Source organism: Tachypleus tridentatus, chromosome 1, assembly GCF_004210375.1.
Source record: "Tachypleus tridentatus isolate NWPU-2018 chromosome 1, ASM421037v1, whole genome shotgun sequence".
Classification (NCBI taxonomy): Eukaryota; Metazoa; Arthropoda; class Merostomata; order Xiphosura; family Limulidae; genus Tachypleus; species Tachypleus tridentatus.
The window spans coordinates 183,359,085-183,372,186 of NC_134825.1; the positions used below are offsets into that span (position 1 = coordinate 183,359,085).

The 13,102-nt window shown below is 35.1% G+C and overlaps 1 protein-coding gene across 4 annotated transcripts in view; it reads right to left on the reverse strand.

The window, feature by feature from the left end:
* Positions 1 to 13,102, reverse strand: part of LOC143231974 (transcriptional regulator protein Pur-beta-like) — an 80,448-nt gene that overhangs the window by 39,881 nt on the left and 27,465 nt on the right. Inside the window, exon 1 of one of the 4 annotated variants that reach the window (XM_076466925.1) lies at positions 4,482 to 4,578. The exons of the other annotated variants lie outside the window; for them this stretch is intronic. The gene's annotated coding sequence lies outside the window, so the exon portion shown is untranslated. Of the gene's footprint in view, positions 1 to 4,481; positions 4,579 to 13,102 lie in introns of those variants that run through there. 4 annotated transcript variants of the gene reach the window in all.

Below are 13,102 nucleotides of genomic sequence, written 5' to 3' on the forward strand. Positions count from 1 at the left end.
CAAGCCACAGTATCTTATTTAATGCTCCACAACAGGTTTGGGTGCAGTATACCAAGTCACAGTATCTTATTTAATGCTCCACAACAGGTTTGGGTGCAGTATACCAAGCCACAGTATCTTATTTAATGCTCCACAACAGGTTTGGGTGCAGTATACCAAGCCACAGTACCTTATTTAATGCTCCACAACAGGTTTGGGTGCAGTATACCAAGCCACAGTACCTTATTTAATGCTCCACAACAGGTTTGGGTGCAGTATACCAAGCCACAGTACCTTATTTAATGCTCCACAACAGGTTTGGGTGCAGTATACCAAGCCACAGTACCTTATTTAATGCTCCACAACAGGTTTGGGTGCAGTATACCAAGCCACAGTATCTTATTTAATGCTCCACAACAGGTTTGGGTGCAGTATACCAAGCCACAGTATCTTATTTAATGCTCCACAACAGGTTTGGGTGCAGTATACCAAGCCACAGTATCTTATTTAATGCTCCACAACAGGTTTGGGTGCAGTATACCAAGTCACAGTATCTTATTTAATACTCTACAATAGGTTTGGGTGCAGTATACCAAGCCACAGTATCTTATTTAATGCTCCACAACAGGTTTGGGTGCAGTATACCAAGCCACAGTACCTTATTTAATGCTCCACAACAGGTTTGGGTGCAGTATACCAAGCCACAGTACCTTATTTAATGCTCCACAACAGGTTTGGGTGCAGTATACCAAGCCACAGTACCTTATTTAATGCTCCACAACAGGTTTGGGTGCAGTATACCAAGCCACAGTACCTTATTTAATGCTCCACAACAGGTTTGGGTGCAGTATACCAAGCCACAGTACCTTATTTAATGCTCCACAACAGGTTTGGGTGCAGTATACCAAGCCACAGTATCTTATTTAATGCTCCACAACAGGTTTGGGTGCAGTATACCAAGCCACAGTACCTTATTTAATGCTCCACAACAGGTTTGGGTGCAGTATACCAAGCCACAGTACCTTATTTAATGCTCCACAACAGGTTTGGGTGCAGTATACCAAGCCACAGTATCTTATTTAATGCTCCACAACAGGTTTGGGTGCAGTATACCAAGCCACAGTATCTTATTTAATGCTCCACAACAGGTTTGGGTGCAGTATACCAAGTCACAGTACCTTATTTAATGCTCCACAACAGGTTTGGGTGCAGTATACCAAGCCACAGTACCTTATTTAATACTCTACAATAGGTTTGGGTGCAGTATACCAAGTCACAGTACCTTATTTAATGCTCCACAACAGGTTTGGGTGCAGTATACCAAGCCACAGTACCTTATTTAATGCTCCACAACAGGTTTGGGTGCAGTATACCAAGCCACAGTACCTTATTTAATGCTCCACAACAGGTTTGGGTGCAGTATACCAAGTCACAGTACCTTATTTAATGCTCCACAACAGGTTTGGGTGCAGTATACCAAGCCACAGTACCTTATTTAATGCTCCACAACAGGTTTGGGTGCAGTATACCAAGCCACAGTACCTTATTTAATGCTCCACAACAGGTTTGGGTGCAGTATACCAAGCCACAGTACCTTATTTAATGCTCCACAACAGGTTTGGGTGCAGTATACCAAGCCACAGTACTAATTTAATGCTCCACAACAGGTTTGGGTGCAGTATACCAAGTCACAGTACCTTATTTAATACTCTACAATAGGTTTGGGTGCAGTATACCAATTCACAGTATCTTATTTAATACTCTACAATAGGTTTGGGTGCAGTATACCAAGCCACTTTTGTTGTAAACTGGTATTAAAATAATTATAAGAATTACAAATCGGATTTTCTTTTCCTTGTAAGTTCAACATGCATGATTTTTTTTTTGCATTTTTATGTGCACAGCCTAGTACTCAACAGTACAGATTTTGAAATGTTTTTTTAACTGAATCTTTACTGTTTAAGGTGTTTTTTTATTGTTTTTTTTTTTTGCCGGACGTTGTACTAATTGTTTAAATTATGTGCGTTCCCTATTATGAAGCACCATCGTGGTTTATGATATCAATAATAACACGTGTTACAATTGTACTCTAAGACAGCGAAGAAAATAATAATGTGGCAAAGTAAAAGTCGAGTAATGAAAACATATTGTGGGCTGTCACAACTAGGGTTAACTTTATTTTGTATGTATATTATTAAAATACCCCAGTACACCTTGCGAGTTTGATATTCAAGGTTATACATGGTTGTAAAAACCAACGTTTCTGAATACAAACATGAATGGCTTCGCCAGGATGCGACTATTTATAAAGAATTTAATAATTTAAATAACGTATCCTGAGTAACTGACCTTTACACTGCTCACACTGAATATTGGTATAAATACTGTAAGTGTTCCTTATAACGTCTTGAAAACCTGTCACAATTTACGACCAACAACAGGTCACTAATCAAAATATTTTGATAATCCATGTTCGTTTGTACTATTTACACTTTGCGCGTTTCAAGACATCAGATACTGTTTTTCGATGTACGATTTGGTTCTGTAATGGCTAAGAAAGCTTTATTTTTTATCTTTGCCTTTGTTGGACGGACGAGAAAAAAGTAAAAAAGAAGTCTTCCAAAAGGAAGACCAGACAAATATGATCAAAATAAACGTAAAGGATCGTTCCAAGGTTCCTGACTGGTTGAAAGAAAGAGGTCTCGCTTTGCTATTCAAAACACTTTCACAAAATCACAACTTTCTATCAACTAATGAACGTTCCACGACTATATCTAATTTAGAATAATGTAGCAAGTTTACACTGTTTATTACTGAACTAATTTGTTTATTACAGTACGGATAACTTTAGTTCCTTGCGGAGAACCCAGTCTGTAAGTTTTATTTCGAACACTGTAGTCAATACTATCTCCAAGCACCTCGTAGGCTACTCTAACAGAATATTGGGATTTGTCTGTCACTTTTATAATGCGTCCACGACCTTAAAGTACTGTAACAGGACCAAGGAACCTAGGATACATAGTACAGAACGCTAACCACTCAACTGAACTTACCAGAACAACTTTGTACAGTTTCTGTTTGTACTTACAATACACATTCTAGTATTATATCGTGAATTATATTCAAAATACTAAATAAACTGGCCAAACGACTTTGCATTTCTTCTGAACGAAAAAACAAACAAACATGATAATTAAAAAACCAACCAACTTCAGTCATTGAAAAGACAACGAATTACTTAGATGAACAGTAACATAATTATAGTAGAAACTAATATATTCATGGTCAACATTACTTCAGCGCGTTACTTATTCGTTTAAGAACAGAAGTTGGGAAATGTTGACATCCCTCCATTCAACATGCCAGTGAACTACACCTCATACTATAAATTAAAAGGTAGTTGCGAAAGTTAAATGAGTAAAAATGTCTTCTTTGTCTTTGAAAGTGTACGTGTGTAAATTTTAAAGTTTGGTAAAGGCATCTTAAATGCATAATTTTCCCAGTTCCATAGCGCAGCGCTATCTTACGAAAAATGAAGTTCGTTACTTAAAGTAATAGAAAGTTTTGGCTGCACATAATGTGCATAGTAGTTGTTTGTAGTGTATTACTTTAAAATAAAACTAATATACAGAAAAGTTCAGACACTAGCAACTACAACAGAGAGAACTACCGATGAATAAAACCTTTACTATAGTCCCTAGGGCCTATACGACAACAGTGACTGAAACACCTGATGGTTCTGTTTTAAATATTTTATCACTTATTTCCTGCACATCCTTTAAAGAGTATATGTACAAAATACCCAAACAATGCCCAGACATTCGCAATGCTTTTGGTAGCAGTCGATCCTCAGCCAAGCATATCCATCCGATCTTTGATAAAGGAGTTTCTATGGCATTGTCAGCTATCCGCGAAGATCCCTTGGCTCTTAGAAACATGAGATTGTTGCAGTACATAATTCCAAGTACTTATAAATCAAAAAGTAATTTAACCAGAACTTGCATCACATTTTCCCCCGTCTACTTCGTTGACGTTAACGGTTAAGCGAGGTTGTTTGACAGTACGTAAACACTATTTTAAATAAACTATTAAGCCTACTTATCTTTTAGTTTTGCAGGATATCGAGTCACTTTATTCTAGTTATCATTAAGAGTTTTGATTATTCTTAACTAATTAACAATGTTATTTAAACCTAAACATACAAATTAATTATAACTCGGTTAACCCACTCACACACACATTTGCTATGACAACAGACATATACTACGACTAATAGTACACAGGTATTAAACACCAAGAATAATCTTGAAACCAAGAGAGCCTACTCTCGTCAGTTTGAAGTTTGTTTTTTGTTTGTTTGTTAGCTTACTTACTATACTACTTTAAACAGACTTTCAAACTAGAACATGAATTATATTTGCATTAAATTTAGAATTATTTGGGAGAAAATTAGGGTACAGTTCAATATAGCTTCCAATAAACAACATCAACAATATACTTACTATATCAAGACATACGTTCTTAGTCTTACTCGCTGGTAATACCTGATACAGTTCAAAGTTTAGTTCATGAAGCAGATCTGTAAAAGTTGGCCATTCGTACCAACTAAGGGAGCAAAATGCCCGTATGTTTTTTGAAAGGTGAAAGTCCCTCGCTATCGAAAATGTCTAGTGGATCTTCCAACGGAGTAGCTTGTTATTTAATATTTAAAATAGCACAATTTTCAAAACTCTCCAATTCCCAAAAATGTTTTGATTTAGTCCAATAATTTAGAAGCAATGAGTTGATTTACTTATGGTAATTAATTACAACAAAACAGAACATTTACCGTGAAATAAGTGTTATTACATTTACACTGTAATAATATTCAGGGCCAGACCACACCCTTAAAATATAAATAAAATATGATAAAACACTGTTAAAATGTAATTATGCTGAGAATGTGTTCTAAATCAGTATTTATTTATTAAGTTATCGAAAGGTTGCGTGTTACACAAACTTAGTTAGATCTGTGTTAGTGAGAATTATTAAAATATATTATTTTTGTTATCAATGATATAACTCTGTACATAACTTTCTCTATAGCAACCAGCAATAACGAATTAATATTAATGTTGCTTGGCTGACATTGATGGAAAAATCGTACCATATCGTGTATATACATAAAAATGTTAAATCCAATACTTGAGAATGAGATAAAACTTTAATATATCAATACCTCTCAGTACAGAACACCAGATTAAAGAGATCGGTAGCGTTTATATTGCTAAATTAGGTGACTAACAAAACAAGTGAGACACAAAGCCAGTGTTTTTGTTGACTAACAAATCAAGTGAGGCACAAAGCCAGTGTTTTTGTTGACTAACAAATCAAGTGAGACACAAAGCCAGTGTTTTTGTTGACTAACAAAGCAAGTGAGACACAAATACAGTGTTTTTGTTGACTAACAAAGCAAGTGAGACACAAAGCCAGTGCTTTTGTTGACTAACAAATCAAGTGTGACGCAAAGCCAGTGTTTTTGTTGACTAACAAATCAAGTGTGACACAAAGCCAGTGTTTTTGTTGACTAACAAAACAAGTGTGACACAAAACCAGTGTTTTTTGTTGATTATGTTTTCACACGTTTCAAGTTCACAGGCTGGTGAATATTTTATTTATGGTATTTTGGCAGCTCGTGTTTCTCGTTGTATTTCTACACCACAAATTTCAGAATGTCGTCTAGACCTGGGAGCCCCACATCTAGTGTAGAACTAGTTGTCCATATTCCAGCACCTATTGACTTTCAGGTGATGGTAAGATGTAGCTGCTCCTCCAGACTTCTTCATCACATTGCTGTCTGGTAGTTGGCTCGTTCTGCCTGAAGATATGATGTGTCCTCACGTGGGGGCAGCTGTTCTGACTCGACAAATTCTTACTTCATCCTAAATAGTTGATTCCTAATTTCATTAACTTCTTTAATTCTGGATTGTAGTGCAACAAATCAACAGATGAATTCTTAGAGCACTAGATGTTGTTCATGACGAACTTTATAGTCTCTTCCAAGATCTAACACAGCTGTTTTGAAAACACTCTCTGATGCGATTAATTGAAGTTCTGCCATTTTTACACGATCACCAAAAGCAACCTTAGAGTTGCAGCCTGTAAAAGGATGTAGTCCTAAAAGTGCAGTACATGTGTTCTGTCCAAGTGTTTCCAAAGTAACTTAATTGGATACAGTATTCAGTGCCACATCTGATGAAAATATTGTCAATGTCTTTGTAGAACGCTAGACAAATAAAGAACAGGTCAATATCTTCAAACACAACGTCCCCTACATGAACTTCAAATGCGTGTTTACTATGAATAATTAGCCTCATGTTGCCTTCAATAAATCTCCAAATATATAATTCCCTTGTTCATACAGTTTTCAGTACTGACCTCCTAACGTTACTTTAAGACTTTACTTTTTGAGGTAAGAGTTTTCAACTCATTTGTCAGAAACTTTCACTCGTCCTTTTACTCGCTGCCTCATTGAAGGAATCTTCACCACTTCTGTATTGCTTGAACTGAAACCATCTTCTTGAACAAAAATCGCAGACCTCTTGTCCACCCTTTCTGCAGTCTTGATTAACTTATCTTTACACACGTCAAACAATTCTTTTTTTTTATTGTCTGATTCAACCGTGAATATGGACTGTGAAAGTTCTCTGACTGTTTTATGTGTTTTCTTATAGCAAAACCGCATCAGGCTATATATGCTGTGTCTACCGATAGGAATCGAACCCCTGATTTCATCATTGTAAATCCTAAGTTACCGCTGTCCCACCGTTTTATGTTCCACATTTATCCTGTTTAAATAAGCTATTTCATGTATTATACACACAAATGGATGAAGAAGCCACTTTTGCAGATGTTCGTTTCTCCAGATGCATTGCTACTACTGCTGTATTTGTCTTTTTTATTGTGCCATCACAGTTAGACAATACCTAAATGAGCCTAACATATGCTGTAGGAACTGTCTCGTATCCAAATTCCTACAACTAAACTAATACCACGTGTCCCAAAAATTTGTGGTCGGATATTTGGAATAACTTCATTATTAGTAATCTTGGATTTCTTCACATTCTGTTTGTCACTGAATATCTTCAGCTACAACTTTGGTAAGCAGTCATAAGAATTTCTCTGATGCATTATCAGATGCTATTCGTTTATGTTTGAAATTAGAGTACGCCTTTATCACTTTAGTTTAATTTATAGAAGGTTCTTTCGAACTGTTTCAGTCACAACACTGCCAGTAGATCAACTCATTTTGTCCATCAAGCTATTCTCCGTGTGTGGTTGCACACCATCCCGTCTCACTCCTGATGATTCTAAACCAGTCCGAGATAAAACAGAGGTCTATACTTGGATCATTCGTCTGAGGTATCTGAGACACGTAATCTGAATTCTTTTGTGATACAATTCCTGCTAACAGCACCCCCTGGGAGAATGAAACGTTTGTGTCCTCTGATCTTTTCGTGTCTTTGTTTAAAGTTTCTTCAACAATTTGGACAACAGTCACTCTGCCAAAAGGACTTCTGTAACACAGAAAACCTTGCATTCACGGAATGATTATACCTTTGGATATGATCAGTTGACACACGTGTCACATCCCGGTAGCACACTGGTAGATATCGTAACTGGTTGAACTTCCTTTATCTGTTGTAGTCGCTGAAGAGTTGTTTTCAGCAACTAAGGGGACAATAAACATCATGAAGTTCAGTCTCCACATTATATTTCAAGATTCACCACACTTCTGGACTTCTGCTGCTGCCTTTATCAAGATGAAAGTTATCCACATTATATTTCAAGATTCACCACACTTCTGGACTTCTGCTGCCTTTATCAAGATGAAAGTTGTCCACATTATATTTCAAGATTCACCACACTTCTGCTGCTGCCTTTATCAAGATGAAAGTTGTCCACATTATATTTCAAGATTCACCACACTTCTGCTGCTGCTGCCTTTATCAAGATGAAAGTTGTCCACATTATATTTCAAGATTCACCACACTTCTGCTGCTGCCTTTATCAAGATGAAAGTTGTCCACATTATATTTCAAGATTCACCACACTTCTGGACTTCTGCTGCCTTTATCAAGATGAAAGTTGTCCACATTATATTTCAAGATTCACCACACTTCTGCTGCTGCCTTTATCAAGATGAAAGTTGTCCACATTATATTTCAAGATTCACCACACTTCTGGACTTCTGCTGCCTTTATCAAGATGAAAGTTGTCCACATTATATTTCAAGATTCACCACACTTCTGCTGCTGCCTTTATCAAGATGAAAGTTGTCCACATTATATTTCAAGATTCACCACACTTCTGGACTTCTGCTGCCTTTATCAAGATGAAAGTTGTCCACATTATATTTCAAGATTCACCACACTTCTGCTGCTGCCTTTATCAAGATGAAAGTTGTCCACATTATATTTCAAGATTCACCACACTTCTGGACTTCTGCTGCCTTTATCAAGATGAAAGTTGTCCACATTATATTTCAAGATTCACCACACTTCTGCTGCTGCCTTTATCAAGATGAAAGTTGTCCACATTATATTTCAAGATTCACCACACTTCTGGACTTCTGCTGCCTTTATCAAGATGAAAGTTATCCACATTATATTTCAAGATTCACCACACTTCTGGACTTCTGCTGCCTTTATCAAGATGAATCTTAGTTGTAGTATCTTGTTAGTCCATCACAGATAATACACAGAATTAAATCTTCTTGTGTTTTTTGAACGTCTTTAGGGACATCATCCCCTTCGCAGCAGTTAACATCTTTTCAGCATTCACCTAATCCTGTGAAAATGTTCCCAGTTTAATCTACAAATAGTATTTTCCAAATCGCAAAGTTTACTTTATTCCAGCACAGGTATTTGTGAAAATGCATATCATGTGAAACATTATCAAGTTTGAGAGACAGTAATACGCTCCCCTAATTCTAATCACTTAAGGTTATGTTATAGTTCAATGTTCCGATGGAAGTATCACTTTATGAGTAGAACTAACCATTCTCACAGTTAACCCTTTTTAATAACTATAAAAACTGATTTGATTATCATGGGTTACATATCTGTTCTATAACTGTTATAAGAGTTTAACTATAAAGACTGATTTGATTATCATGGGTTACCCATCTGTTCTATAACTGTTATAAGAGTTTAACTATAAAGACTGATTTGATTATCATGGGTTACCCATCTGTTCTATAACTGTTATAAGAGTTTAACTATAAAGACTGATTTGATTATCATGGGTTACCCATCTGTTCTATAACTGTTATAAGAGTTTAACTATAAAAACTGATTTGATTATCATGGGTTACCCATCTGTTCTATAACTGTTATAAGAGTTTAACTATAAAAACTGATTTGATTATCATGGGTTACATATCTGTTCTGTAACTGTTATAAGAGTTTAACTATAAAGACTGATTTGATTATCATGGGTTACCCATCTGTTCTATAACTGTTATAAGAGTTTAACTATAAAAACTGATTTGATTATCATGGGTTACATATCTGCTCTGTAACTGTTATAAGAGTTTAACTATAAAAACTGATTTGATTATCATGGGTTACATATCTGTTCTATAACTGTTATAAGAGTTTAACTATAAAAACTGATTTGATTATCATGGGTTACATATCTGTTCTATAACTGTTATAAGAGTTTAACTATAAAGACTGATTTGATTATCATGGGTTACATATCTGTTCTATAACTGTTATAAGAGTTTAACTATAAAGACTGATTTGATTATCATGGGTTACCCATCTGTTCTATAACTGTTATAAGAGTTTAACTATAAAGACTGATTTGATTATCATGGGTTACATATCTGTTCTATAACTGTTATAAGAGTTTAACTATAAAGACTGATTTGATTATCATGGGTTACATATCTGTTCTATAACTGTTATAAGAGTTTTACTACAAAGACTGATTTGATTATCATGGGTTACCCATCTGTTCTATAACTGTTATAAGAGTTTAACTATAAAGACTGATTTGATTATCATGGGTTACCCATCTGTTCTATAACTGTTATAAGAGTTTAACTATAAAGACTGATTTGATTATCATGGGTTACATATCTGTTCTATAACTGTTATAAGAGTTTAACTATAAAAACTGATTTGATTATCATGGGTTACATATCTGTTCTATAACTGTTATAAGAGTTTAACTATAAAGACTGATTTGATTATCATGGGTTACATATCTGTTCTATAACTGTTATAAGAGTTTAACTACAAAGACTGTGTTTTTATCATCATATGTTACATATCTGTTCTATAACTGTTATAAGAGTTTAACTATAAAAACTGATTTGATTATCATGGGTTACATATCTGTTCTATAACTGTTATAAGAGTTTAACTACAAAGACTGGGTTTTTATCATCATATGTTACATATCTGTTCTATAACTGTTATAAGAGTTTTACTACAAAGACTGGGTTTTTATCATCATATGTTACACATCTGTTCTATTGCCGTAATGAGAGTTTAATAATAAAGACTAGTTTTTATTATCATTATGTGTTACACATTTCTTCCATGGGTGTTGAGAGAGTTCACCCATAAAGACTGAGTTTTTGGTTATCATGTGTAACACATTTCTTCTATTGTTGTTGAGAGAGTTTAACTATAAAGACCGGTTTTCGATTATCGTGTTACCCATCTGTTCTATTCCTGTTATAAGAGTTTAACTATAAAGACTGGTTTTTGATTATCGTGTTACCCATCTGTTCTATTCCTGTTATGAGAGTTTAACTATAAAGACTGGTTTTTGATTATCGTGTTACCCATCTGTTCTATTCCTGTTATGAGAGTTTAACTATAAAGACTGGTTTTTGATTATCGTGTTACCCATCTGTTCTATTCCTGTTATGAGAGTTTAACTATAAAGACTGGTTTTTGATTATCGTGTTACCCATCTGTTCTATTCCTGTTATGAGAGTTTAACTATAAAGACTGGTTTTTGATTATCGTGTTTCCCATCTGTTCGATTCCTGTTGTGAGAGTTTAACTATAAAGACCGGTTGTTGATCATCCTGTGTTACCCATCTGTTTTATCATATTTCTATTGAGAAAGATCCGCCTAAAATATTGCAAAACGTATGGAGAAAGAAGGGGTCATTATCTACTGCAAAATGTAAGTTTGAACTTCCGAAGTGCCTGTGAAACAAAAAGTAAAACCAACTATTAAACATGAGGTGTATCAATATAAGTATGTTTTGAATCTAGTTATTTTGACCAATTTACCAAAAGAAACATTGAAGTATATTTTAAATCGTCTGAATTTATCAGGGAAGTTTCTTTAGTGCACAAAATATTTCTGAAAAGACGACAAAAACTATAATTAATGACTGATAAAATACTAAGTGTAACGGACTCATTTTTATAACATACGTATTCACGGGCATTAAAACAGGTTTCATATAATATATTTAATGAGAAACAAAATAGCACAAGTCTCACTCACTGGAATTAATTATAAAACAAAAACGATTTATCTTCTCGTTCAAATGTTGGCTACCATTTGGGGTCAGGTATAAAAACGTTTCACTTTCACACAATAAACAACCAAACAGAGAAGGCCATCAGTACATTCTGAAACGTAGCTTTCAAAAAGAAAAATAAAATCCTCGTGGATTTTGTTCCACAAAATTACATCAAAAAATTATTTGGCCCATGGACTATTATTAGTTATTATGTTTCCAAACATGAATTCGCTACAGTCTCATAATAATGTTTTTCCTTGTGGTTTTTAATTTTTTTTTAAATAAATGAAACTTAGTTGTTCACATATGATCAAATATACAACGTAATCGAGACAGCATTTTAATTAAAGTAACTAAAACTAACATTTATTATAAGTTTTTAGGGCTATTAATAAAATGTTTTGTTTATTTCTTAGAAAGTCCTTAAAAATTCAATAATTTTAAGGGCCCTAGATGTATCATTAATTAGTTCGTTCAAACTCCAAGTTCTAATTCTGACAAGTCCAGCCGGATTTAATCCTAACCAACAAAGAATAAGAAAACAGACTAGACTTGGCAGTATAAGAGACATGATATATTATTTGGCTAAAGTAATTACTTGATTAGATTTGTTTAACATTGTGGGAAAAAGTGAATCGCCACCTATGCACAGTGGTCCATAACTGGAGGGAATGCTATTTGCCAACCGCATCCACTACTAACTCTTGGGCTACTCTTGTCTGACCGAAGATTGGGACTGGATTGCCATCAATACAGCACATTCACGGCTCCAGAGTGTTGAACTGTCACTTATATAACAGGTGTTTTTCATAGCAACGGTTTGTTTGTTTGTTTTTAAAATTTAGCGCAAACCTACACGAAGGATATTTGCGCTAGATGTCCCTAATTTAGCAATGTAAGACTAGGGGGAAGGCAGCTAGTGGTCACCACTCATCGCCAATTGTCGGGGGCTATCTTTTATTAACGAATAGTGGGATTGACCGTCATAATAAGCCCAGCATGGCCAGGTGGTTAAGCCACTCGACTCGTAATCCGAGGATCGCGGGTTCGAATCCCCGTCACACCAAACATGCTCGCCCTTTCTCGTGACAAGATTTATGTGTGTGAACATTCACCTAACTAGCTGCTTATGCAAGAGTGTCGTGCCTTTATGTCAAATATCAAAACAAACTTTATTGTAAATAGCCATGATTGGATATACAAATGTATACAATGGTTTATCTATGCTGTACGCCCTTCAGTGCTATCGAAACTCCTGATATATCCTGATTTAGCTGCTCCATTGTGGTTGGTGGATTCAATGATTGTAGTCCAATTTTTTGTGAAACTTGAGTTTTAAGATTCTGTAACATCAAAACGTACCCTCTAGTTACGAAACTAACTTTTATTACATGCACCATACTCTGGTTGGCTGTCATATTGTATCAGGTAACATTAAAACGTACCCTCTAATTACGAAACTAACTTTTATTACACACACCAAACTCTGGTTGGCTGTCATATTGTATCAGGTAACATCAAAACGTACCCTCTAATTACAAAACTAACTTTTATTACATGCACCATACTCTGGTTGGCTGTCAT